This window comes from Lissotriton helveticus, chromosome 1_2, assembly GCF_964261635.1.
Source record: "Lissotriton helveticus chromosome 1_2, aLisHel1.1, whole genome shotgun sequence".
NCBI classification, from domain to species: Eukaryota; Metazoa; Chordata; class Amphibia; order Caudata; family Salamandridae; genus Lissotriton; species Lissotriton helveticus.
This window is the reverse complement of record NC_136058.1, coordinates 325441836-325466130: the sequence shown is the minus strand read 5'-3', so window position 1 is coordinate 325466130 and position 24295 is coordinate 325441836. Positions and strand designations below refer to the sequence as shown.

General features: G+C 37.5%; 17 non-coding genes across 17 annotated transcripts; all 17 read right to left on the bottom strand.

Annotated features, from left to right (window-relative positions):
• Window positions 1-839: 839 nt before the first annotated feature.
• Window positions 840-911, bottom strand: TRNAC-GCA (transfer RNA cysteine (anticodon GCA)). Its single transcript has one exon. It is a non-coding gene; the product is annotated as a tRNA-Cys (tRNA).
• Window positions 912-1924: 1013 nt separating this feature from the next.
• On the bottom strand, window positions 1925-1996 carry TRNAC-GCA (transfer RNA cysteine (anticodon GCA)). The gene has a single exon. It is a non-coding gene; the product is annotated as a tRNA-Cys (tRNA).
• Window positions 1997-3008: 1012 nt separating this feature from the next.
• On the bottom strand, window positions 3009-3080 carry TRNAC-GCA (transfer RNA cysteine (anticodon GCA)). Its single transcript has one exon. It is a non-coding gene; the product is annotated as a tRNA-Cys (tRNA).
• Window positions 3081-5177: 2097 nt separating this feature from the next.
• TRNAC-GCA (transfer RNA cysteine (anticodon GCA)) lies at window positions 5178-5249 on the bottom strand. The gene has a single exon. It is a non-coding gene; the product is annotated as a tRNA-Cys (tRNA).
• A 1012-nt stretch (window positions 5250-6261) lies between these two features.
• Window positions 6262-6333, bottom strand: TRNAC-GCA (transfer RNA cysteine (anticodon GCA)). Its single transcript has one exon. It is a non-coding gene; the product is annotated as a tRNA-Cys (tRNA).
• Window positions 6334-7344: 1011 nt separating this feature from the next.
• Window positions 7345-7416, bottom strand: TRNAC-GCA (transfer RNA cysteine (anticodon GCA)). Its single transcript has one exon. It is a non-coding gene; the product is annotated as a tRNA-Cys (tRNA).
• Window positions 7417-10582: 3166 nt separating this feature from the next.
• TRNAC-GCA (transfer RNA cysteine (anticodon GCA)) lies at window positions 10583-10654 on the bottom strand. Its single transcript has one exon. It is a non-coding gene; the product is annotated as a tRNA-Cys (tRNA).
• A 1011-nt stretch (window positions 10655-11665) lies between these two features.
• TRNAC-GCA (transfer RNA cysteine (anticodon GCA)) lies at window positions 11666-11737 on the bottom strand. The gene has a single exon. It is a non-coding gene; the product is annotated as a tRNA-Cys (tRNA).
• A 1010-nt stretch (window positions 11738-12747) lies between these two features.
• TRNAC-GCA (transfer RNA cysteine (anticodon GCA)) lies at window positions 12748-12819 on the bottom strand. Its single transcript has one exon. It is a non-coding gene; the product is annotated as a tRNA-Cys (tRNA).
• A 1013-nt stretch (window positions 12820-13832) lies between these two features.
• Window positions 13833-13904, bottom strand: TRNAC-ACA (transfer RNA cysteine (anticodon ACA)). Its single transcript has one exon. It is a non-coding gene; the product is annotated as a tRNA-Cys (tRNA).
• A 1011-nt stretch (window positions 13905-14915) lies between these two features.
• On the bottom strand, window positions 14916-14987 carry TRNAC-GCA (transfer RNA cysteine (anticodon GCA)). Its single transcript has one exon. It is a non-coding gene; the product is annotated as a tRNA-Cys (tRNA).
• Window positions 14988-17082: 2095 nt separating this feature from the next.
• TRNAC-GCA (transfer RNA cysteine (anticodon GCA)) lies at window positions 17083-17154 on the bottom strand. The gene has a single exon. It is a non-coding gene; the product is annotated as a tRNA-Cys (tRNA).
• A 1011-nt stretch (window positions 17155-18165) lies between these two features.
• On the bottom strand, window positions 18166-18237 carry TRNAC-GCA (transfer RNA cysteine (anticodon GCA)). Its single transcript has one exon. It is a non-coding gene; the product is annotated as a tRNA-Cys (tRNA).
• Window positions 18238-19247: 1010 nt separating this feature from the next.
• TRNAC-GCA (transfer RNA cysteine (anticodon GCA)) lies at window positions 19248-19319 on the bottom strand. The gene has a single exon. It is a non-coding gene; the product is annotated as a tRNA-Cys (tRNA).
• Window positions 19320-20332: 1013 nt separating this feature from the next.
• On the bottom strand, window positions 20333-20404 carry TRNAC-ACA (transfer RNA cysteine (anticodon ACA)). Its single transcript has one exon. It is a non-coding gene; the product is annotated as a tRNA-Cys (tRNA).
• Window positions 20405-21416: 1012 nt separating this feature from the next.
• TRNAC-GCA (transfer RNA cysteine (anticodon GCA)) lies at window positions 21417-21488 on the bottom strand. Its single transcript has one exon. It is a non-coding gene; the product is annotated as a tRNA-Cys (tRNA).
• Window positions 21489-23583: 2095 nt separating this feature from the next.
• On the bottom strand, window positions 23584-23655 carry TRNAC-ACA (transfer RNA cysteine (anticodon ACA)). Its single transcript has one exon. It is a non-coding gene; the product is annotated as a tRNA-Cys (tRNA).
• Between the last annotated feature and the right edge of the window lie 640 nt (window positions 23656-24295).

Sequence of the window (24295 nt, the reverse complement as noted above, 5' to 3'; positions counted from 1 at the left end):
ATTGTTATTTTATTTGAATAGGCAGTGGTACATAGGACCAATGCCTCTACATACAATGATTGTTTTGAAACATTCTTAAAGGGGAAGAGGTTTTTACGGGACACCTTATCATTTGAGGATTGGTTACCACAATCACTGACATGGTGATGAAGTATGATTGTTTTGGGCCAAATTATGGTGGAAAAACATTTCTACGTACCACTACAATTCGGTATTTGGAAGGTACACCCAAACACCCCTTTCGAATACCTTGCATTTAATACATCAGAAAAAAGCCATTTTGCGTTTGCAAATGGCCTGATTCTTCAGACCAGCCTTCTTGCAACTGCAATGATAGTTCGTGCATCTTGCACGTAGGCAGAGCTTTAAAGGAGAAATTAAATTGTTCCTATGTTGCACAAAAATGAAGTGCTTCAAACAAACACATACTTTGCATGCACAGAGAAGAGGTGGAATATATGTAAGACTGAAGACACAGGTGAAATGAGAAATAGATTGACTGCTTCGCTGCCAAGTTTTATATGCCATTTCTTCAGTGTAATAGAAGAAAGCACCAAACAGTATAACAAAGTTGTCAATTGGTTTCATAGTCCATTCCCTTTGTTTAGTGCTGTGAAAGGAAGAGCCGAATTCCAAAATTGATCAATGATGTTTCAGAAATTTCCCAAAGGGAATACCAAGCCGAGTGTTAAAAACTGCATTTACTCACAGGCTTTGAGCAGGAAACACTGAAATGCTATTAAAGTGCAATATCCAAGGGAACACTGACTCTGTCAAAGATGATCCAAATGGAATTGATGAAAAGTCCCAATTACAAACAACAGAATCAAAATAGGGTGAGGGGACACCCGGATTTGAACCAGGGACCTCTTGATCTGCAGTCAAATGCTCTACCACTGAGCTATATCCCCAGCTTATCAGTAAAATCAGAATGACTAAATATCAGTACATCCTGAAAGAGTGTGAGGATCATACTAAGTTGTGCCAGAAAGTACAACCTTGAAACTGTGGAACAGGAGAAGTAGTCCTTAATATTATTTATTAAAGGAAAACTGGATCAGTTAAAAAACTGATTTATTTGTTTCATTGTTATTTTATTTGAATAGGCAGTGGTACATAGGACCAATGCCTCTACATACAATGATTGTTTTGAAACATTCTTAAAGGGGAAGAGGTTTTTACTGGACACCTTATCATTTGAGGATTGGTTACCACAATCACTGAGATGGTGATGAAGTATGATTGATTTGGGCCAAATTATGGTGGAAAAACGTTTGTACGTACCACTACAATTCGGTATTTGGAAGGTACACACAAACACCCCTTTCGAATACCTTCCATTTAATACATCAGAAAAAGCCACTTTGCGTTTGCAAATAGCCTGATTCTTCGGACCAGCCTTCTTGCAACTGCAAAGATAGTTCGTACATCTTGCACGTAGGCAGAGCTTTTAAGGAGAAATTAAATAGTTCCTAGGTTGCACAAAAAGTGAAGTGCTTCAAACAAACACATACTTTGCATGCACAGAGAAGAGGTGGAATATATGTAAGACTGAAGACAAAGGTGAAATGAGAAATAGATTGACTGCTTCGCTGCCAAGTTTTATACGTCATTTCTTCAGTGCAATACAAGAAAGCACCAAACAGTATAACAAAGTTGTCAATTGGTTTCATAGTCCATTCCCTTTGTTTAGTGCTGTGAAAGGAAGAGCCGAATTCCAAAATTGATCAATGATGTTTCAGAAATTTCCCAAAGGGAATACCAAGCGGAGTGTTAAAAACTGCATTTACTCACAGGCTTTGAGCAGGAAACACTGAAATGCTATTAAAGTGCAATATCCAAGGGAACACTGACTCTGTCAAAGATGATCCAAATGGAATTGATGAAAAGTACCAATTACAAACAACAGAATCAAAATAGGGTGAGGGGACACCCGGATTTGAACCAAGGACCTCTTGATCTGCAGTCAAATGCTCTACCACTGAGCTATATCCCCAGCTTTTCAGTAAAATCAGAATGACAAAATATCAGTACATCATGAAAGAGTGTGAGGATCATACTAAGTTGTGCCAGAAAGTACAACCTTGAAACTGTGGAACAGGAGAAGTAGTCCTTAATATTATTTATTAAAGGAAAACTGGATCATTTAAAAACAGATTTATTTGTTTCATTGTTATTTTATTTGAATAGGCAGTGGTACATAGGACCAATGCCTCTACATACAATGATTGTTTTGAAACATTCTTAAAGGGGAAGAGGTTTTTACGGGACACCTTATCATTTGAGGATTGGTTACCACAATCACTGACATGGTGATGAAGTATGATTGTTTTGGGCCAAATTATGGTGGAAAAACATTTCTACGTACCACTACAATTCGGTATTTGGAAGGTACACCCAAACACCCCTTTCGAATACCTTGCATTTAATACATCAGAAAAAAGCCATTTTGCGTTTGCAAATGGCCTGATTCTTCAGACCAGCCTTCTTGCAACTGCAATGATAGTTCGTGCATCTTGCACGTAGGCAGAGCTTTAAAGGAGAAATTAAATTGTTCCTATGTTGCACAAAAATGAAGTGCTTCAAACAAACACATACTTTGCATGCACAGAGAAGAGGTGGAATATATGTAAGACTGAAGACACAGGTGAAATGAGAAATAGATTGACTGCTTCGCTGCCAAGTTTTATACGCCATTTCTTCAGTGTAATAGAAGAAAGCACCAAACAGTATAACAAAGTTGTCAATTGGTTTCATAGTCCATTCCCTTTGTTTAGTGCTGTGAAAGGAAGAGCCGAATTCCAAAATTGATCAATGATGTTTCAGAAATTTCCCAAAGGGAATACCAAGCCGAGTGTTAAAAAATGCATTTACTCACAGGCTTTGAGCAGGAAACACTGAAATGCTATTAAAGTGCAATATCCAAGGGAACACTGACTCTGTCAAAGATGATCCAAATGGAATTGATGAAAAGTCCCAATTACAAACAACAGAATCAAAATAGGGTGAGGGGACACCCGGATTTGAACCAGGGACCTCTTGATCTGCAGTCAAATGCTCTACCACTGAGCTATATCCCCAGCTTATCAGTAAAATCAGAATGACTAAATATCAGTACATCCTGAAAGAGTGTGAGGATCATACTAAGTTGTGCCAGAAAGTACAACCTTGAAACTGTGGAACAGGAGAAGTAGTCCTTAATATTATTTATTAAAGGAAAACTGGATCAGTTAAAAAACTGATTTATTTGTTTCATTGTTATTTTATTTGAATAGGCAGTGGTACATAGGACCAATGCCTCTACATACAATGATTGTTTTGAAACATTCTTAAAGGGGAAGAGGTTTTTACTGGACACCTTATCATTTGAGGATTGGTTACCACAATCACTGAGATGGTGATGAAGTATGATTGATTTGGGCCAAATTATGGTGGAAAAACGTTTGTACGTACCACTACAATTCGGTATTTGGAAGGTACACACAAACACCCCTTTCGAATACCTTCCATTTAATACATCAGAAAAAGCCACTTTGCGTTTGCAAATAGCCTGATTCTTCGGACCAGCCTTCTTGCAACTGCAAAGATAGTTCGTACATCTTGCACGTAGGCAGAGCTTTTAAGGAGAAATTAAATAGTTCCTAGGTTGCACAAAAAGTGAAGTGCTTCAAACAAACACATACTTTGCATGCACAGAGAAGAGGTGGAATATATGTAAGACTGAAGACAAAGGTGAAATGAGAAATAGATTGACTGCTTCGCTGCCAAGTTTTATACGTCATTTCTTCAGTGCAATACAAGAAAGCACCAAACAGTATAACAAAGTTGTCAATTGGTTTCATAGTCCATTCCCTTTGTTTAGTGCTGTGAAAGGAAGAGCCGAATTCCAAAATTGATCAATGATGTTTCAGAAATTTCCCAAAGGGAATACCAAGCGGAGTGTTAAAAACTACATTTACTCACAGGCTTTGAGCAGGAAACACTGAAATGCTATTAAAGTGCAATATCCAAGGGAACACTGACTCAGTCAAAGATGATCCAAATGGAATTGATGAAAAGTCCCAATTACAAACAACAGAATCAAAATAGGGTGAGAGGACAACCAGATTTGAACCAGGGACCTCTTGATCTGCAGTCAAATGCTCTACCACTGAGCTATATCCCCAGCTTTTCAGTAAATTAAGAATGACAAAATATCAGTACATCATGAAAGAGTGTGAGGATCATACTAAGTTGTGCCAGAAAGTACAACCTTGAAACTGTGGAACAGGAGAAGTAGTCCTTAATATTATTTATTAAAGGAAAACTGGATCAGTTAAAAAACAGATTTATTTGTTTCATTGTTATTTTATTTGAATAGTCAGTGGTACATAGGACCAATGCCTCTACATACAATGATTGTTTTGAAACATTCTTAAAGGGGAAGAGGTTTTTACGGGACACCTTATTATTTGAGGATTGGTTACCACAATCACAGAGATGGTGATGAAGTATGATTGTTTTGGCCAAATTATGGTGGAAAAACATTTCTACGTACCACTACAATTCGGTATTTGGAAGGTACACCCAAACACCCCTTTCGAATACCTTGCATTTAATACATCAGAAAAAAGCCATTTTGCGTTTGCAAATGGCATGATTCTTCAGACCAGCCTTCTTGCAACTGCAATGATAGTTCGTGCATCTTGCACGTAGGCAGAGCTTTAAAGGAGAAATTAAATAGTTCCTATGTTGCACAAAAATGAAGTGCTTCAAACAAACACATACTTTGCATGCACAGAGAAGAGGTGGAATATATGTAAGACTGAAGACACAGGTGAAATGAGAAATAGATTGACTGCTTCGCTGCCAAGTTTTATACGCCATTTCTTCAGTGTAATACAATAAAGCACCAAACAGTATAACAAAGTTGTCAATTGGTTTCATAGTCCATTCCCTTTGTTTAGTGCAGTGAAAGGAAGAGCCGAATTCCAAAATTGATCAATGATGTTTCAGAAATTTCCCAAAGGGAATACCAAGCCGAGTGTTAAAAACTGCATTTACTCACAGGCTTTGAGCAGGAAACACTGAAATGCTATTAAAGTGCAATATCCAAGGGAACACTGACTCTGTCAAAGATGATCCAAATGGAATTGATGAAAAGTCCCAATTACAAACAACAGAATCAAAATAGGGTAAGGGGACACCCGGATTTGAACCAGGGACCTCTTGATCTGCAGTCAAATGCTCTACCACTGAGCTATATCCCCAGCTTATCAGTAAAATCAGAATGACTAAATATCAGTACATCATGAAAGAGTGTGAGGATCATACTAAGTTATGCCAGAAAGTACAACCTTGAAACTGTGGAACAGGAGAAGTAGTCCTTAATATTATTTATTAAAGGAAAACTGGATCAGTTAAAAAACAGATTTATTTGTTTCATTGTTATTTTATTTGAATAGGCAGTGGTACATAGGACCAATGCCTCTACATACAATGATTGTTTTGAAACATTCTTAAAGGGGAAGAGGTTTTTACGGGACACCTTATTATTTGAGGATTGGTTACCACAATCACAGAGATGGTGATGAAGTATGATTGTTTTGGCCAAATTATGGTGGAAAAACATTTCTACGTACCACTACAATTCGGTATTTGGAAGGTACACCCAAACACCCCTTTCGAATACCTTGCATTTAATACATCAGAAAAAAGCCATTTTGCGTTTGCAAATGGCATGATTCTTCAGACCAGCCTTCTTGCAACTGCAATGATAGTTCGTGCATCTTGCACGTAGGCAGAGCTTTAAAGGAGAAATTAAATAGTTCCTATGTTGCACAAAAATGAAGTGCTTCAAACAAACACATACTTTGCATGCACAGAGAAGAGGTGGAATATATGTAAGACTGAAGACACAGGTGAAATGAGAAATAGATTGACTGCTTCGCTGCCAAGTTTTATACGCCATTTCTTCAGTGTAATACAATAAAGCACCAAACAGTATAACAAAGTTGTCAATTGGTTTCATAGTCCATTCCCTTTGTTTAGTGCAGTGAAAGGAAGAGCCGAATTCCAAAATTGATCAATGATGTTTCAGAAATTTCCCAAAGGGAATACCAAGCCGAGTGTTAAAAACTGCATTTACTCACAGGCTTTGAGCAGGAAACACTGAAATGCTATTAAAGTGCAATATCCACGGGAACACTGACTCTGTCAAAGATGATCCAAATGGAATTGATGAAAAGTCCCAATTACAAACAACAGAATCAAAATAGGGTGAGGGGACACCCAGATTTGAACCAGGGACCTCTTGATCTGCAGTCAAATGCTCTACCACTGAGCTATATCCCCAGCTTATCAGTAAAATCAGAATGACTAAATATCAGTACATCATGAAAGAGTGTGAGGATCATACTAAGTTATGCCAAAAAGTACAACCTTGAAACTGTTGAACAGGAGAAGTAGTCCTTAATATTATTTATTAAAGGAAAACTGGATCAGTTAAAAAACAGATTTATTTGTTTCATTGTTATTTTATTTGAATAGGCAGTGGTACATAGGACCAATGCCTATACATACAATGATTGTTTTGAAACATTCTTAAAGGGGAAGAGGTTTTTACGGGACACCTTATCATTTGAGGATTGGTTACCACAATCACGGAGATGGTGATGAAGTATGATTGTTTTGGCCAAATTATGGTGGAAAAACATTTCTACATACCACTACAATTCGGTATTTGGAAGGTACACCCAAACACCCCTTTAGAATACCTTCCATTTAATACATCAGAAAAAGTCATTTTGCGTTTGCAAATGGCCTGATTCTTCAGACCAGCCTTCTTGCAACTGCAATGATAGTTCGTACATCTTGCACATAGGCAGAGCTTTTAAGGAGAAATTAAATAGTTCCTACGTTGCACAAAAATGAAGTGCTTCAAACAAACACATACTTTGCATGCACAGAGAAGAGGTGGAATATATGTAAGACTGAAGACACAGGTGAAATGAGAAATAGATTGACTGCTTCGCTGCCAAGTTTGATACGCCATTTCTTCAGTGCAATACAAGAAAGCACCAAACAGTATAACAAAGTTGTCAATTGGTTTCATAGTCCATTCCCTTTGTTTAGTGCTGTGAAAGGAAGAGCCGAATTCCAAAATTGATCAATGATGTTTCAGAAATTTCCCAAAGGGAATACCAAGCCGAGTGTTAAAAACTGCATTTACTCACAGGTTTTGAGCAGGAAACACTGAAATGCTATTAAAGTGCAATATCCAAGGGAACACTGACTCTGTCAAAGATGATCCAAATGGAATTGATGAAAAGTCCCAATTACAAACAACAGAATCAAAATAGGGTGAGGGGACACCCGGATTTGAACCAGGGACCTCTTGATCTGCAGTCAAATGCTCTACCACTGAGCTATATCCCCAGCTTTTCATTAAAATCAGAATGACAAAATATCAGTACATCATGAAAGAGTGTGAGGATCATACTAAGTTGTGCCAGAAAGTACAACCTTGAAACTGTGGAACAGGAGAAGTAGTCCTTAATATTATTTAATAAAGGAAAACTGGATCATTTAAAAAACAGATATTTGTTTCATTGTTATTTTATTTGAATAGGCAGTCGTACATTGGACGAATGCCTCTACATACAATGATTGTTTTGAAACATTCTAAAAGGGGAAGAGGTTTTTATGGGACAACTTATCATTTGAGGATTGGTTACCACAATCACTGAGATGGTGATGAAGTATGATTGATTTGGGCCAAATTATGGTGGAAAAACATTTGTACGTACCACTACAATTCGGTATTTGGAAGGTACACACAAACACCCCTTTCGAATACCTTCCATTTAATACATCAGAAAAAGCCACTTTGCGTTTGCAAATAGCCTGATTCTTCAGACCAGCCTTCTTGCAACTGCAAAGATAGTTCGTACATCTTGCACGTAGGCAGAGCTTTTAAGGAGAAATTAAATAGTTCCTAGGTTGCACAAAAAGTGAAGTGCTTCAAACAAACACATACTTTGCATGCACAGAGAAGAGGTGGAATATATGTAAGACTGAAGACAAAGGTGAAATGAGAAATAGATTGACTGCTTCGCTGCCAAGTTTTATACGTCATTTCTTCAGTGCAATACAAGAAAGCACCAAACAGTATAACAAAGTTGTCAATTGGTTTCATAGTCCATTCCCTTTGTTTAGTGCTGTGAAAGGAAGAGCAGAATTCCAAAATTGATCAATGTTTCAGAAATTTCCCAAAGGGAATATCAAGCCGAGTGTTAAAAACTGCATTTACTCACAGGCTTTGAGCAGGAAACACTGAAATGCTATTAATATCCAAGGGAACACTGACTCTGTCAAAGATGATCCAAATGGAATTGATGAAACGTCCCAATTACAAACAACAGAATCAAAATAGGGTGAGGGGACACCCGGATTAGAACCAGGGACCTCTCGATCTGCAGTCAAATGCTCTACCACTGAGCTATATCCCCAGCTTTTCAGTAAAATCAGAATGACAAAATATCAGTACATCATGAAAGAGTGTAAAGATCATACTAAGTTGTGCCAGAAAGTACAACCTTGAAACTGTGGAACAGGAGAAGTAGTCCTTAATATTATTTATTAAAGGAAAACTGGATCATTTAAAAACAGATTTATTTGTTTCATTGTTATTTTATTTGAATAGGAAGTGGTACATAGGACCAATGCCTCTACATACAATGATTGTTTTGAAACATTCTTAAAGGGGAAGAGGTTTTTACGGGACACCTTATCATTTGAGGATTGGTTACCACAATCACGGAGATGGTGATGAAGTATGATTGTTTTGGCCAAATTATGGTGGAAAAACATTTCTACGTACCACTACAATTCGGTATTTGGAAGGTACACACAAACACCCCTTTCGAATACCTTCCATTTAATACATCAGAAAAAGCCATTTTGCGTTTGCAAATGGCCTGATTCTTCAGACCAGCCTTCTTGCAACTGCAATGATAGTTCGTACATCTTGCACGTAGGCAGAACTTTTAAGGAGAAATTAAATAGTTCCTGTGTTGCACAAAAATGAAGTGCTTCAAACAAACACATACTTTGTATGCACAGAGAAGAGGTGGAATATATGTAAGACTGAAGACACAGGTGAAATGAGAAATAGATTGACTGCTTCGCTGCCAAGTTTTATACGCCATTTCTTCAGTGTAATACAAGAAAGCACCAAACAGTATAACAAAGTTGTCAATTGGTTTCATAGTCCATTCCCTTTGTTTAGTGCTGTGAAAGGAAGAGCCGAATTCCAAAATTGATCAATGATGTTTCAGAAATTTCCCAAAGGGAATACCAAGCCGAGTGTTAAAAACTGCATTTACTCACAGGCTTTGAGCAGGAAACACTGAAATGCTATTAAAGTGCAATATCCAAGGGAACACTGACTCAGTCAAAGATGATCCAAATGGAATTGATGAAAAGTCCCAATGACAAACAACAGAATCAAAATAGGGTGAAGGGACACCCGGATTCGAACCAGGGACCTCTTGATCTGCAGTCAAATGCTCTATCACTGAGCTATATCCCCAGCTTTTCAGTAAAATCAGAATGACAAAATATCAGTACATCATGAAAGAGTGTGAGGATCATACTAAGTTGTGCCAGAAAGTACAACCTTGAAACTGTGGAACAGGAGAAGTAGTCCTTAATATTATTTATTAAAGGAAAACTGGATCATTTAAAAAACAGATATTTGTTTCATTGTTATTTTATTTGAATAGGCAGTCGTACATTGGACCAATGCCTCTACATACAATGATTGTTTTGAAACATTCTTAAAGGGGAAGAGGTTTTTACGGGACAACTTATCATTTGAGGATTGGTTACCACAATCACTGAGATGGTGATGAAGTATGATTGTTTTGGGCCAAATTATGGTGGAAAAACATTTGTACGTACCACTACAATTCGGTATTTGGAAGGTACACCCAAACACCCCTTTCGAATACCTTCCATTTAATACATCAGAAAAAGCCACTTTGCGTTTGCAAATAGCCTGATTCTTCAGACCAGCCTTCTTGCAACTGCAAAGATAGTTTGTACATCTTGCACGTAGGCAGAGCTTTTAAGGAGAAATTAAATAGTTCCTAGGTTGCACAAAAAGTGAAGTGCTTCAAACAAACACATACTTTGCATGCACAGAGAAGAGGTGGAATATATGTAAGACTGAAGACAAAGGTGAAATGAGAAATAGATTGACTGCTTCGCTGCCAAGTTTTATACGCCATTTCTTCAGTGCAATACAAGAAAGCCCCAAACAGTATAACAAAGTTGTCAATTGGTTTCATAGTCCATTCCCTTTGTTTAGTGCTGTGAAAGGAAGAGCCGAATTCCAAAATTGATCAATGTTTCAGAAATTTCCCAAAGGGAATACCAAGCCGAGTGTTAAAAACTGCATTTACTCACAGCAGGCTTTGAGCAGGAAACACTGAAATGCTATTAAAGTGCAATATCCAAGGGAACACTGACTCAGTCAAAGATGATCCAAATGGAATTGATGAAAAGTCCCAATTATAAACAACAGAATCAAAATAGGATGAGGGGACACCCGGATTTGAACCAGGGACCTCTTGATCTGCAGTCAAATGCTCTACCACTGAGCTATATCCCCAGCTTTTCAGTAAAATAAGAATGACAAAATATCAGTACATCATGAAAGAGTGTGAGGATCATACTAAGTTGTGCCAGAAAGTACAACCTTGAAACTGTGGAACAGGAGAAGTAGTCCTTAATATTATTTATTAAAGGAAAACTGGATCAGTTAAAAAACAGATTTATTTGTTTCATTGTTATTTTATTTGAATAGGCAGTGGTACATAGGACCAATGCCTCTACATACAATGATTGTTTTGAAACATTCTTAAAGGGGAAGAGGTTTTTACGGGACACCTTATCATTTGAGGATTGGTTACCACAATCACGGAGATGGTGATGAAGTATGATTGTTTTGGCCAAATTATGGTGGAAAAAGATTTCTACGTACCACTACAATTCGGTATTTGGAAGGTACACCCAAACACCCCTTTCGAATACCTTCCATTTAATACATCAGAAAAAGCCATTTTGCGTTTGCAAATGGCCTGATTCTTCAGACTAGCCTTCTTGCAACTGCAATGATAGTTCGTACATCTTCCACGTAGGCAGAGCTTTTAAGGAGAAATTAAATAGTTCCTACGTTGCACAAAAATGAAGTGCTTCAAACAAACACATACTTTGCATGCACAGAGAAGAGGTGGAATATATGTTAGACTGAAGACACAGGTGAAATGAGAAATAGATTGACTGCTTCGCTGCCAAGTTTTATACGCCATTTCTTCAGTGCAATACAAGAAAGCACCAAACAGTATAACAAAGTTGTCAATTGGTTTCATAGTCCATTCCCTTTGTTTAGTGCTGTGAAAGGAAAAGCCGAATTCCAAAATTGATCAATGATGTTTCAGAAATTTCCCAAAGGGAATACCAAGCCGAGTGTTAAAAACTGCATTTACTCACAGGTTTTGAGCAGGAAACACTGAAATGCTATTAAAGTGCAATATCCAAGGGAACACTGACTCTTTCAAAGATGATCCAAATGGAATTGATGAAAAGTCCCAATGACAAACAACAGAATCAAAAAAGGGTGAGGGGACACCCGGATTCGAACCAGGGACCTCTTGATCTGCAGTCAAATGCTCTACCACTGAGCTATATCCCCAGCTTTTCAGTAAAGTCAGAATGACAAAATATCAGTACATCATGAAAGAGTGTGAGGATCATACTAAGTTGTGCCAGAAAGTACAACCTTGAAACTGTGGAACAGGAGAAGTAGTCCTTAATATTATTTATTAAAGGAAAACTGGATCATTTAAAAAACAGATATTTGTTTCATTGTTATTTTATTTGAATAGGCAGTCGTACATTGGACCAATGCCTCTACATACAATGATTGTTTTGAAACATTCTTAAAGGGGAAGAGGTTTTTACGGGACACCTTATCATTTGAGGATTGGTTACCACAATCATGGAGATGGTGATGAAGTATGATTGTTTTGGGCCAAATTATGGTGAAAAAACATTTCTACGTACTACTACAATTCGGTATTTGGAAGGTACATCCAAACACCCCTTTCGAATACCTTCCATTTAATACATCAGAAAAAGCCATTTTGTGTTTGCAAATGGCCTGATTCTTCAGACCAGCCTTCTTGCAACTGCAATGATAGTTCGTACATCTTGCACGTAGGCAGAGCTTTTAAGGAGAAATTAAATAGTTCCTACGTTGCACAAAAATTAAGTGCTTCAAACAAACACATACTTTGCAAGCACAGAGAAGAGGTGGAATATATGTAAGAGTGAAGACACAGGTGAAATGAGAAATAGATTGACTGCTTCGCTGCCAAGTTTTATACGCCATTTCTTCAGTGCAATACAAGAAAGCACCAAACAGTATAAGAAAGTAGTCAATTGGTTTCATAGTCCATTCCCTTTGTTTAGTGCTGTGAAAGGAAGAGTCGAATTCCAAAATTGATCAATGATGTTTCAGAAATTTCCCAAAGGGAATACCAAGCCGAGTGTTAAAAACTGCATTTACTCACAGGCTTTGAGCAGGAAACACTGAAATGCTATTAAAGTGCAATATCCAAGGGAACACTGACTCTGTCAAAGATGATCCAAATGGAATTGATGAAAAGTCCAAATTACAAACAACAGAATCAAAATAGGGTAAGGGGACAACCGGATTTGAACCAGGGACCTCTTGATCTGCAGTCAAATGCTCTACCACTGAGCTATATCCCCAGCTTTCCAGTAAAATCAGAATGACAAAATATCAGTACATATTGAAAGAGTGTGAGGATCATACTAAGTTGTGCCAGAAAGTACAACCTTGAAACTGTGGAACAGGAGAAGTAGCCCTTAACATTATTTATTAAAGGAAAACTGGATCATTTAAAACAACAGATTTATTTGTTTCATTGTTATTTTATTTGAATAGGCAGTGGTACATAGGACCAATGCCTCTACATACAATGATTGTTTTGAAACATTCTTAAAGGGGAAGAGGTTTTTACGGGACACCTTATCATTTGAGGATTTGTTACCACAATCACGGAGATGGTGATGGAGTATGATTGTTTTGGGCCAAATTATGGTGGAAAAACATTTCTACGTACCACTAAAATTCGGTATTTGGAAGGTACACCCAAACACCCCTTTCGAATAAATTCCATTTAATACATCAGAAAAAGCCATTTTGCGTTTACAAATGGCCTGATTCTTCAGACCAGCCTTCTTGCAACTGCAATGATAGTTCGTACATCTTGCACGTAGGCAGAGCTTTTAAGGAGAAATTAAATAGTTCCTACGTTGCACAAAAATGAAGTGCTTCAAACAAACACATACTTTGCATGCACAGAGAAGAGGTGGAATATATGTAAGACTGAAGACACAGGTGAATTGAGAAATAGATAGACTGCTTCGCTGCCAAGTTTTATACGCCATTTCTTCAGTGCAATACAAGAAAACACCAAACAGTATAACAAAGTTGTCAATTGGTTTCATAGTCCATTCCCTTTGTTTAGTGCTGTGAAAGGAAGAGCCGAATTCCAAAATTGATCAATGATGTTTCAGAAATTTCCCAAAGGGAATACCAAGCTGAGTGTTAAAAACTGCATTTACTCACAGGCTTTGAGCAGGAAACACTGAAATGCTATTAAAGTGCAATATCCAAGGGAACACTGACTCAGTCAAAGATGATCCAAATGGAATTGATGAAAAGTCCCAATTACAAACAACAGAATCAAAATAGGGTGAGGGGACACCCGGATTTGAACCAGGGACCTCTTGATCTGTAGTCAAATGCACTACCACTGAGCTATATCCCCAGCTTTTCAGTAAAATAAGAATGTCAAAATATCAGTACATCATGAAAGAGTGTAAGGATCATACTAAGTTGTGCCAGAAAGTACAACCTTGAAACTGTGGAACAGGAGAAGTAGTCCTTAATATTATTTATTAAAGGAAAACTGGATCAGTTAAAAAAACAGATTTATTTGTTTCATTGTTATTTTATTTGAATAGGCAGTGGTACATAGGACCAATGCCTCTACATACAATGATTGTTTTGAAACATTCTTAAAGGGGAAGAGGTTTTTACGGGACACCTTATCATTTGAGGATTGGTTACCACAATCACGGAGATGGTGATGAAGTATGATTGTTTTGGCCAAATTATGGTGGAAAAAGATTTCTACGTACCACTACAATTCGGTATTTGGAAGGTACACCCAAACACCCCTTTCGAATACCTTCCATTTAATACATCAGAAAAAGCCATTTTGCGTTTGCAAATGGCCTGATTCTTCAGACCAGCCTTCTTGCAACTGCAATGATAGTTCGTACATCTTGCACGTAGGCAGAGCTTTAAGGAGAAATTAAATAGTTCCTACGTTGCACAAAAATGAAGTGCTTCAAACAAACACATACTTTGCATGCACAGAGAAGAGGTGGAATATATGTTAGACTGAAGACACAGGTGAAATGAGAAATAGATTGACTGCTTCGCTGCCAAGTTTTATACGCCATTTCTTCAGTGCAATACAAGAAAGCACCAAACAGTATAACAAAGTTGTCAATTGGTTTCATAGTCCATTCCCTTTGTTTAGTGCTGTGAAAGGAAGAGCCGAATTCCAAAATTGATCAATGATGTTTCAGAAATTTCCCAAAGGGAATCCCAAGCCGAGTGTTAAAAACTGCATTTACTCACAGGTTTTGAGCAGGAAACACTGAAATGCTATTAAAGTGCAATATCCAAGGGAACACTGACTCTGTCAAAGATGATCCAAATGGAATTGATGAAAAGTACCAATTACAAACAACAGAATCAAAATAGGGTGAGGGGACACCCGGATTTGAACCAGGGACCTCTTGATCTGCAGTCAAATGCTCTACCACTGAGCTATATCCCCAGCTTTTCAGTAAAATCAGAATGACAAAATATCAGTACATCATGAAAGAGTGTGAGGATCATACTAAGTTGTGCCAGAAAGTACAACCTTGAAACTGTGGAACAGGAGAAGTAGTCCTTAATATTATTTATTAAAGGAAAACTGGATCATTTAAAAACAGATTTATTTGTTTCATTGTTATTTTATTTGAATAGGCAGTGGTACATTGGACCAATGCCTCTACATACAGTGATTGTTTTGAAACATTCTTAAAGGGGAAGAGGTTTTTACGGGACACCTTATCATTTGAGGATTGGTTACCACAATCACGGAGATGGTGATGAAGTATGATTGTTTTGGCCAAATTATGGTGGAAAAACATTTCTACGTACCACTACAATTCGGTATTTGGAAGGTACACCCAAACACCCCTTTCGAATACCTTCCATTTAATACTTCAGAAAAAGCCATTTTGCGTTTGCAAATGGCCTGATTCTTCAGACCAGCCTTCTTGCAACTGCAATGATAGTTCGTACATCTTGCAAGTAGGCAGAGCTTTTAAGGAGAAATTAAATAGTTCCTACGTTGCACAAAAATGAAGTGCTTCAAACAAACACATACTTTGCATGCACAGAGAAGAGGTGGAATATATGTAAGACTGAAGACACAGGTGAAATGAGAAATAGATTGACTGCTCCGCTGCCAAGTTTTATACGCCATTTCTTCAGTGCAATACAAGAAAGCACCAAACAGTATAAAAACGTTGTCAATTGGTTTCATAGTCCATTCCCTTTGTTTAGTGCTGTGAAAGGAAGAGTCGAATTCCAAAATTGATCAATGATGTTTCAGAAATTTCCCAAAGGGAATACCAAGCCGAGTGTTGAAAACTGCATTTACTCACAGGCTTTGAGCAGGAAACACTGAAATGCTATTAAAGTGTAATATCCAAGGGAACACTGACTCTGTCAAAGATGATCCAAATGGAATTGATGAAAAGTCCAAATTACAAACAACAGAATCAAAATAGGGTAAGGGGACAACCGGATTTGAACCAGGGACCTCTTGATCTGCAGTCCAAAGCTCTACCACTGAGCTATATTCCCAGCTTTTCAGTAAAATCAGAATGACAAAATATCAGTACATATTGAAAGAGTGTGAGGATCATACTAAGTTGTGCCAGAAAGTATAACCTTGAAACTGTGGAAAAGGAGAAGTAGCCCTTAACATTATTTATTAAAGGAAAACTGGATCATTTAAAATAACAGATTTATTTGTTTCATTGTTATTTTATTTGAATAGGCAGTGGTACATAGGACCAATGCCTCTACATACAATGATTGTTTTGAAACATTCTTAAAGGGGAAGAGGTTTTTACGGGACACCTTATCATTTGAGGATTTGTTACCACAATCACGGAGATGGTGATGGAGTATGATTGTTTTGGGCCAAATTATGGTGGAAAAACATTTCTACGTACCACTAAAATTCGGTATTTGGAAGGTACACCCAAACACCCCTTTCGAATAAATTCCATTTAATACATCAGAAAAAGCCATTTTGCGTTTACAAATGGCCTGATTCTTCAGACAAGCCTTCTTGCAACTGCAATGATAGTTCGTACATCTTGCACGTAGGCAGAGCTTTTAAGGAGAAATTAAATAGTTCCTACGTTGCACAAAAATGAAGTGCTTCAAACAAACACATACTTTGCATGCACAGAGAAGAGGTGGAATATATGTAAGACTGAAGACACAGGTGAATTGAGAAATAGATAGACTGCTTCGCTGCCAAGTTTTATACGCCATTTCTTCAGTGCAATACAAGAAAGCACCAAACAGTATAACAAAGTTGTCAATTGGTTTCATAGTCCATTCCCTTTGTTTAGTGCTGTGAAAGGAAGAGCCGAATTCCAAAATTGATCAATGATGTTTCAGAAATTTCCCAAAGGGAATACCAAGCCGAGTGTTAAAAACTGCATTTACTCACAGGTTTTGAGCAGGAAACACTGAAATGCTATTAAAGTGCAATATCCAAGGGAACACTGACTCTGTCAAAGATGATCCAAATGGAATTGATGAAAAGTCCCAATGACAAACAACAGAATCAAAATAGGGTGAGGGGACACCCGGATTTGAACCAGGGACCTCTTGATCTGCAGTCAAATGCTCTACCACTGAGCTATATCCCCAGCTTTTCAGTAAAATCAGAATGACAAAATATCAGTACATCATGAAAGAGTGTGAGGATCATACTAAGTTGTGCCAGAAAGTACAAAATTGAAACTGTGGAACAGGAGAAGTAGTCCTTAATATTATTTATTAAAGGAAAACTGGATCATTTAAAAAACAGATATTTGTTTCATTGTTATTTTATTTGAATAGGCAGTCGTACATTGGACCAATAATTCTACAAACAATGATTGTTTTGAAACATTCTTAAAGGGGAAGAGGTTTTTACGGGACAACTTATCATTTGAGGATTGGTTACCACAATCACTGAGATGGTGATGAAGTATGATTGTTTTGGGCCAAATTATGGTGGAAAAACATTTGTACGTACCACTACAATTCGGTATTTGGAAGGTACACCCAAACACCCCTTTCGAATACCTTCCATTTAATACATCAGAAAAAGCCACTTTGCGTTTGCAAATAGCCTGATTCTTCAGACCAGCCTTCTTGCAACTGCAAAGATAGTTCGTACATCTTGCACGTAGGCAGAGCTTTTAAGGAGAAATTAAATAGTTCCTAGGTTGCACAAAAAGTGAAGTGCTTCAAACAAACACATACTTTGCATGCACAGAGAAGAGGTGGAATATATGTTAGACTGAAGACACAGGTGAAATGAGAAATAGATTGACTGCTTCGCTGCCAAGTTTTATACGCCATTTCTTCAGTGCAATACAAGAAAGCACCAAACAGTATAACAAAGTTGTCAATTGGTTTCATAGTCCATTCCCTTTGTTTAGTGCTGTGAAAGGAAAAGCCGAATTCCAAAATTGATCAATGATGTTTCAGAAATTTCCCAAAGGGAATACCAAGCCGAGTGTTAAAAACTGCATTTACTCACAGGTTTTGAGCAGGAAACACTGAAATGCTATTAAAGTGCAATATCCAAGGGAACACTGACTCTTTCAAAGATGATCCAAATGGAATTGATGAAAAGTCCCAATGACAAACAACAGAATCAAAAAAGGGTGAGGGGACACCCGGATTCGAACCAGGGACCTCTTGATCTGCAGTCAAATGCTCTACCACTGAGCTATATCCCCAGCTTTTCAGTAAAGTCAGAATGACAAAATATCAGTACATCATGAAAGAGTGTGAGGATCATACTAAGTTGTGCCAGAAAGTACAACCTTGAAACTGTGGAACAGGAGAAGTAGTCCTTAATATTATTTATTAAAGGAAAACTGGATCATTTAAAAAACAGATATTTGTTTCATTGTTATTTTATTTGAATAGGCAGTCGTACATTGGACCAATGCCTCTACATACAATGATTGTTTTGAAACATTCTTAAAGGGGAAGAGGTTTTTACGGGACACCTTATCATTTGAGGATTGGTTACCACAATCATGGAGATGGTGATGAAGTATGATTGTTTTGGGCCAAATTATGGTGAAAAAACATTTCTACGTACTACTACAATTCGGTATTTGGAAGGTACACCCAAACACCCCTTTCGAATACCTTCCATTTAATACATCAGAAAAAGCCATTTTGTGTTTGCAAATGGCCTGATTCTTCAGACCAGCCTTCTTGCAACTGCAATGATAGTTCGTACATCTTGCACGTAGGCAGAGCTTTTAAGGAGAAATTAAATAGTTCCTACGTTGCACAAAAATTAAGTGCTTCAAACAAACACATACTTTGCAAGCACAGAGAAGAGGTGGAATATATGTAAGAGTGAAGACACAGGTGAAATGAGAAATAGATTGACTGCTTCGCTGCCAAGTTTTATACGCCATTTCTTCAGTGCAATACAAGAAAGCACCAAACAGTATAAGAAAGTAGTCAATTGGTTTCATAGTCCATTCCCTTTGTTTAGTGCTGTGAAAGGAAGAGTCGAATTCCAAAATTGATCAATGATGTTTCAGAAATTTCCCAAAGGGAATACCAAGCCGAGTGTTAAAAACTGCATTTACTCACAGGCTTTGAGCAGGAAACACTGAAATGCTATTAAAGTGCAATATCCAAGGGAACACTGACTCTGTCAAAGATGATCCAAATGGAATTGATGAAAAGTCCAAATTACAAACAACAGAATCAAAATAGGGTAAGGGGACAACCGGATTTGAACCAGGGACCTCTTGATCTGCAGTCAAATGCTCTACCACTGAGCTATATCCCCAGCTTTCCAGTAAAATCAGAATGACAAAATATCAGTACATATTGAAAGAGTGTGAGGATCATACTAAGTTGTGCCAGAAAGTACAACCTTGAAACTGTGGAACAGGAGAAGTAGCCCTTAACATTATTTATTAAAGGAAAACTGGATCATTTAAAACAACATATTTATTTGTTTCATTGTTATTTTATTTGAATAGGCAGTGGTACATAGGACCAATGCCTCTACATACAATGATTGTTTTGAAACATTCTTAAAGGGGAAGAGGTTTTTACGGGACACCTTATCATTTGAGGATTTGTTACCACAATCACGGAGATGGTGATGGAGTATGATTGTTTTGGGCCAAATTATGGTGGAAAAACATTTCTACGTACCACTAAAATTCGGTATTTGGAAGGTACACCCAAACACCCCTTTCGAATAAATTCCATTTAATACATCAGAAAAAGCCATTTTGCGTTTACAAATGGCCTGATTCTTCAGACCAGCCTTCTTGCAACTGCAATGATAGTTCGTACATCTTGCACGTAGGCAGAGCTTTTAAGGAGAAATTAAATAGTTCCTACGTTGCACAAAAATGAAGTGCTTCAAACAAACACATACTTTGCATGCACAGAGAAGAGGTGGAATATATGTAAGACTGAAGACACAGGTGAATTGAGAAATAGATAGACTGCTTCGCTGCCAAGTTTTATACGCCATTTCTTCAGTGCAATACAAGAAAACACCAAACAGTATAACAAAGTTGTCAATTGGTTTCATAGTCCATTCCCTTTGTTTAGTGCTGTGAAAGGAAGAGCCGAATTCCAAAATTGATCAATGATGTTTCAGAAATTTCCCAAAGGGAATACCAAGCTGAGTGTTAAAAACTGCATTTACTCACAGGCTTTGAGCAGGAAACACTGAAATGCTATTAAAGTGCAATATCCAAGGGAACACTGACTCAGTCAAAGATGATCCAAATGGAATTGATGAAAAGTCCCAATTACAAACAACAGAATCAAAATAGGGTGAGGGGACATCCGGATTTGAACCAGGGACCTCTTGATCTGTAGTTAAATGCACTACCACTGAGCTATATCCCCAGCTTTTCAGTAAAATAAGAATGTCAAAATATCAGTACATCATGAAAGAGTGTAAGGATCATACTAAGTTGTGCCAGAAAGTACAACCTTGAAACTGTGGAACAGGAGAAGTAGTCCTTAATATTATTTATTAAAGGAAAACTGGATCAGTTAAAAAAACAGATTTATTTGTTTCATTGTTATTTTATTTGAATAGGCAGTGGTACATAGGACCAATGCCTCTACATACAATGATTGTTTTGAAACATTCTTAAAGGGGAAGAGGTTTTTACGGGACACCTTATCATTTGAGGATTGGTTACCACAATCACGGAGATGGTGATGAAGTATGATTGTTTTGGCCAAATTATGGTGGAAAAAGATTTCTACGTACCACTACAATTCGGTATTTGGAAGGTACACCCAAACACCCCTTTCGAATACCTTCCATTTAATACATCAGAAAAAGCCATTTTGCGTTTGCAAATGGCCTGATTCTTCAGACCAGCCTTCTTGCAACTGCAATGATAGTTCGTACATCTTGCACGTAGGCAGAGCTTTTAAGGAGAAATTAAATAGTTCCTACGTTGCACAAAAATGAAGTGCTTCAAACAAACACATACTTTGCATGCACAGAGAAGAGGTGGAATATATGTTAGACTGAAGACACAGGTGAAATGAGAAATAGATTGACTGCTTCGCTGCCAAGTTTTATACGCCATTTCTTCAGTGCAATACAAGAAAGCACCAAACAGTATAACAAAGTTGTCAATTGGTTTCATAGTCCATTCCCTTTGTTTAGTGCTGTGAAAGGAAAAGCCGAATTCCAAAATTGATCAATGATGTTTCAGAAATTTCCCAAAGGGAATCCCAAGCCGAGTGTTAAAAACTGCATTTACTCACAGGTTTTGAGCAGGAAACACTGAAATGCTATTAAAGTGCAATATCCAAGGGAACACTGACTCTTTCAAAGATGATCCAAATGGAATTGATGAAAAGTCCCAATGACAAACAACAGAATCAAAAAAGGGTGAGGGGACACCCGGATTCGAACCAGGGACCTCTTGATCTGCAGTCAAATGCTCTACCACTGAGCTATATCCCCAGCTTTTCAGTAAAGTCAGAATGACAAAATATCAGTACATCATGAAAGAGTGTGAGGATCATACTAAGTTGTGCCAGAAAGTACAACCTTGAAACTGTGGAACAGGAGAAGTAGTCCTTAATATTATTTATTAAAGGAAAACTGGATCATTTAAAAAACAGATATTTGTTTCATTGTTATTTTATTTGAATAGGCAGTCGTACATTGGACCAATGCCTCTACATACAATGATTGTTTTGAAACATTCTTAAAGGGGAAGAGGTTTTTACGGGACACCTTATCATTTGAGGATTGGTTACCACAATCATGGAGATGGTGATGAAGTATGATTGTTTTGGGCCAAATTATGGTGAAAAAACATTTCTACGTACTACTACAATTCGGTATTTGGAAGGTACACCCAAACACCCCTTTCGAATACCTTCCATTTAATACATCAGAAAAAGCCATTTTGTGTTTGCAAATGGCCTGATTCTTCAGACCAGCCTTCTTGCAACTGCAATGATAGTTCGTACATCTTGCACGTAGGCAGAGCTTTTAAGGAGAAATTAAATAGTTCCTACGTTGCACAAAAATTAAGTGCTTCAAACAAACACATACTTTGCAAGCACAGAGAAGAGGTGGAATATATGTAAGAGTGAAGACACAGGTGAAATGAGAAATAGATTGACTGCTTCGCTGCCAAGTTTTATACGCCATTTCTTCAGTGCAATACAAGAAAGCACCAAACAGTATAAGAAAGTAGTCAATTGGTTTCATAGTCCATTCCCTTTGTTTAGTGCTGTGAAAGGAAGAGTCGAATTCCAAAATTGATCAATGATGTTTCAGAAATTTCCCAAAGGGAATACCAAGCCGAGTGTTAAAAACTGCATTTACTCACAGGCTTTGAGCAGGAAACACTGAAATGCTATTAAAGTGCAATATCCAAGGGAACACTGACTCTGTCAAAGATGATCCAAATGGAATTGATGAAAAGTCCAAATTACAAACAACAGAATCAAAATAGGGTAAGGGGACAACCGGATTTGAACCAGGGACCTCTTGATCTGCAGTCAAATGTTCTACCACTGAGCTATATCCCCAGCTTTCCAGTAAAATCAGAATGACAAAATATCAGTACATATTGAAAGAGTGTGAGGATCATACTAAGTTGTGCCAGAAAGTACAACCTTGAAACTGTGGAACAGGAGAAGTAGCCCTTAACATTATTTATTAAAGGAAAACTGGATCATTTAAAACAACAGATTTATTTGTTTCATTGTTATTTTATTTGAATAGGCAGTGGTACATAGGACCAATGCCTCTACATACAATGATTGTTTTGAAACATTCTTAAAGGGGAAGAGGTTTTTACGGGACACCTTATCATTTGAGGATTTGTTACCACAATCACGGAGATGGTGATGGAGTATGATTGTTTTGGGCCAAATTATGGTGGAAAAACATTTCTACGTACCACTAAAATTCGGTATTTGGAAGGTACACCCAAACACCCCTTTCGAATAAATTCCATTTAATACATCAGAAAAAGCCATTTTGCGTTTACAAATGGCCTGATTCTTCAGACCAGCCTTCTTGCAACTGCAATGATAGTTCGTACATCTTGCACGTAGGCAGAGCTTTTAAGGAGAAATTAAATAGTTCCTACGTTGCACAAAAATGAAGTGCTTCAAACAAACACATACTTTGCATGCACAGAGAAGAGGTGGAATATATGTAAGACTGAAGACACAGGTGAATTGAGAAATAGATAGACTGCTTCGCTGCCAAGTTTTATACGCCATTTCTTCAGTGCAATACAAGAAAACACCAAACAGTATAACAAAGTTGTCAATTGGTTTCATAGTCCATTCCCTTTGTTTAGTGCTGTGAAAGGAAGAGCCGAATTCCAAAATTGATCAATGATGTTTCAGAAATTTCCCAAAGGGAATACCAAGCTGAGTGTTAAAAACTGCATTTACTCACAGGCTTTGAGCAGGAAACACTGAAATGCTATTAAAGTGCAATATCCAAGGGAACACTGACTCAGTCAAAGATGATCCAAATGGAATTGATGAAAAGTCCCAATTACAAACAACAGAATCAAAATAGGGTGAGGGGACACCCGGATTTGAACCAGGGACCTCTTGATCTGTAGTCAAATGCACTACCACTGAGCTATATCCCCAGCTTTTCAGTAAAATAAGAATGTCAAAATATCAGTACATCATGAAAGAGTGTAAGGATCATACTAAGTTGTGCCAGAAAGTACAACCTTGAAACTGTGGAACAGGAGAAGTAGTCCTTAATATTATTTATTAAAGGAAAACTGGATCAGTTAAAAAAACAGATTTATTTGTTTCATTGTTATTTTATTTGAATAGGCAGTGGTACATAGGACCAATGCCTCTACATACAATGATTGTTTTGAAACATTCTTAAAGGGGAAGAGGTTTTTACGGGACACCTTATCATTTGAGGATTGGTTACCACAATCACGGAGATGGTGATGAAGTATGATTGTTTTGGCCAAATTATGGTGGAAAAAGATTTCTACGTACCACTACAATTCGGTATTTGGAAGGTACACCCAAACACCCCTTTCGAATACCTTCCATTTAATACATCAGAAAAAGCCATTTTGCGTTTGCAAATGGCCTGATTCTTCAGACCAGCCTTCTTGCAACTGCAATGATAGTTCGTACATCTTGCACGTAGGCAGAGCTTTTAAGGAGAAATTAAATAGTTCCTACGTTGCACAAAAATGAAGTGCTTCAAACAAACACATACTTTGCATGCACAGAGAAGAGGTGGAATATATGTTAGAC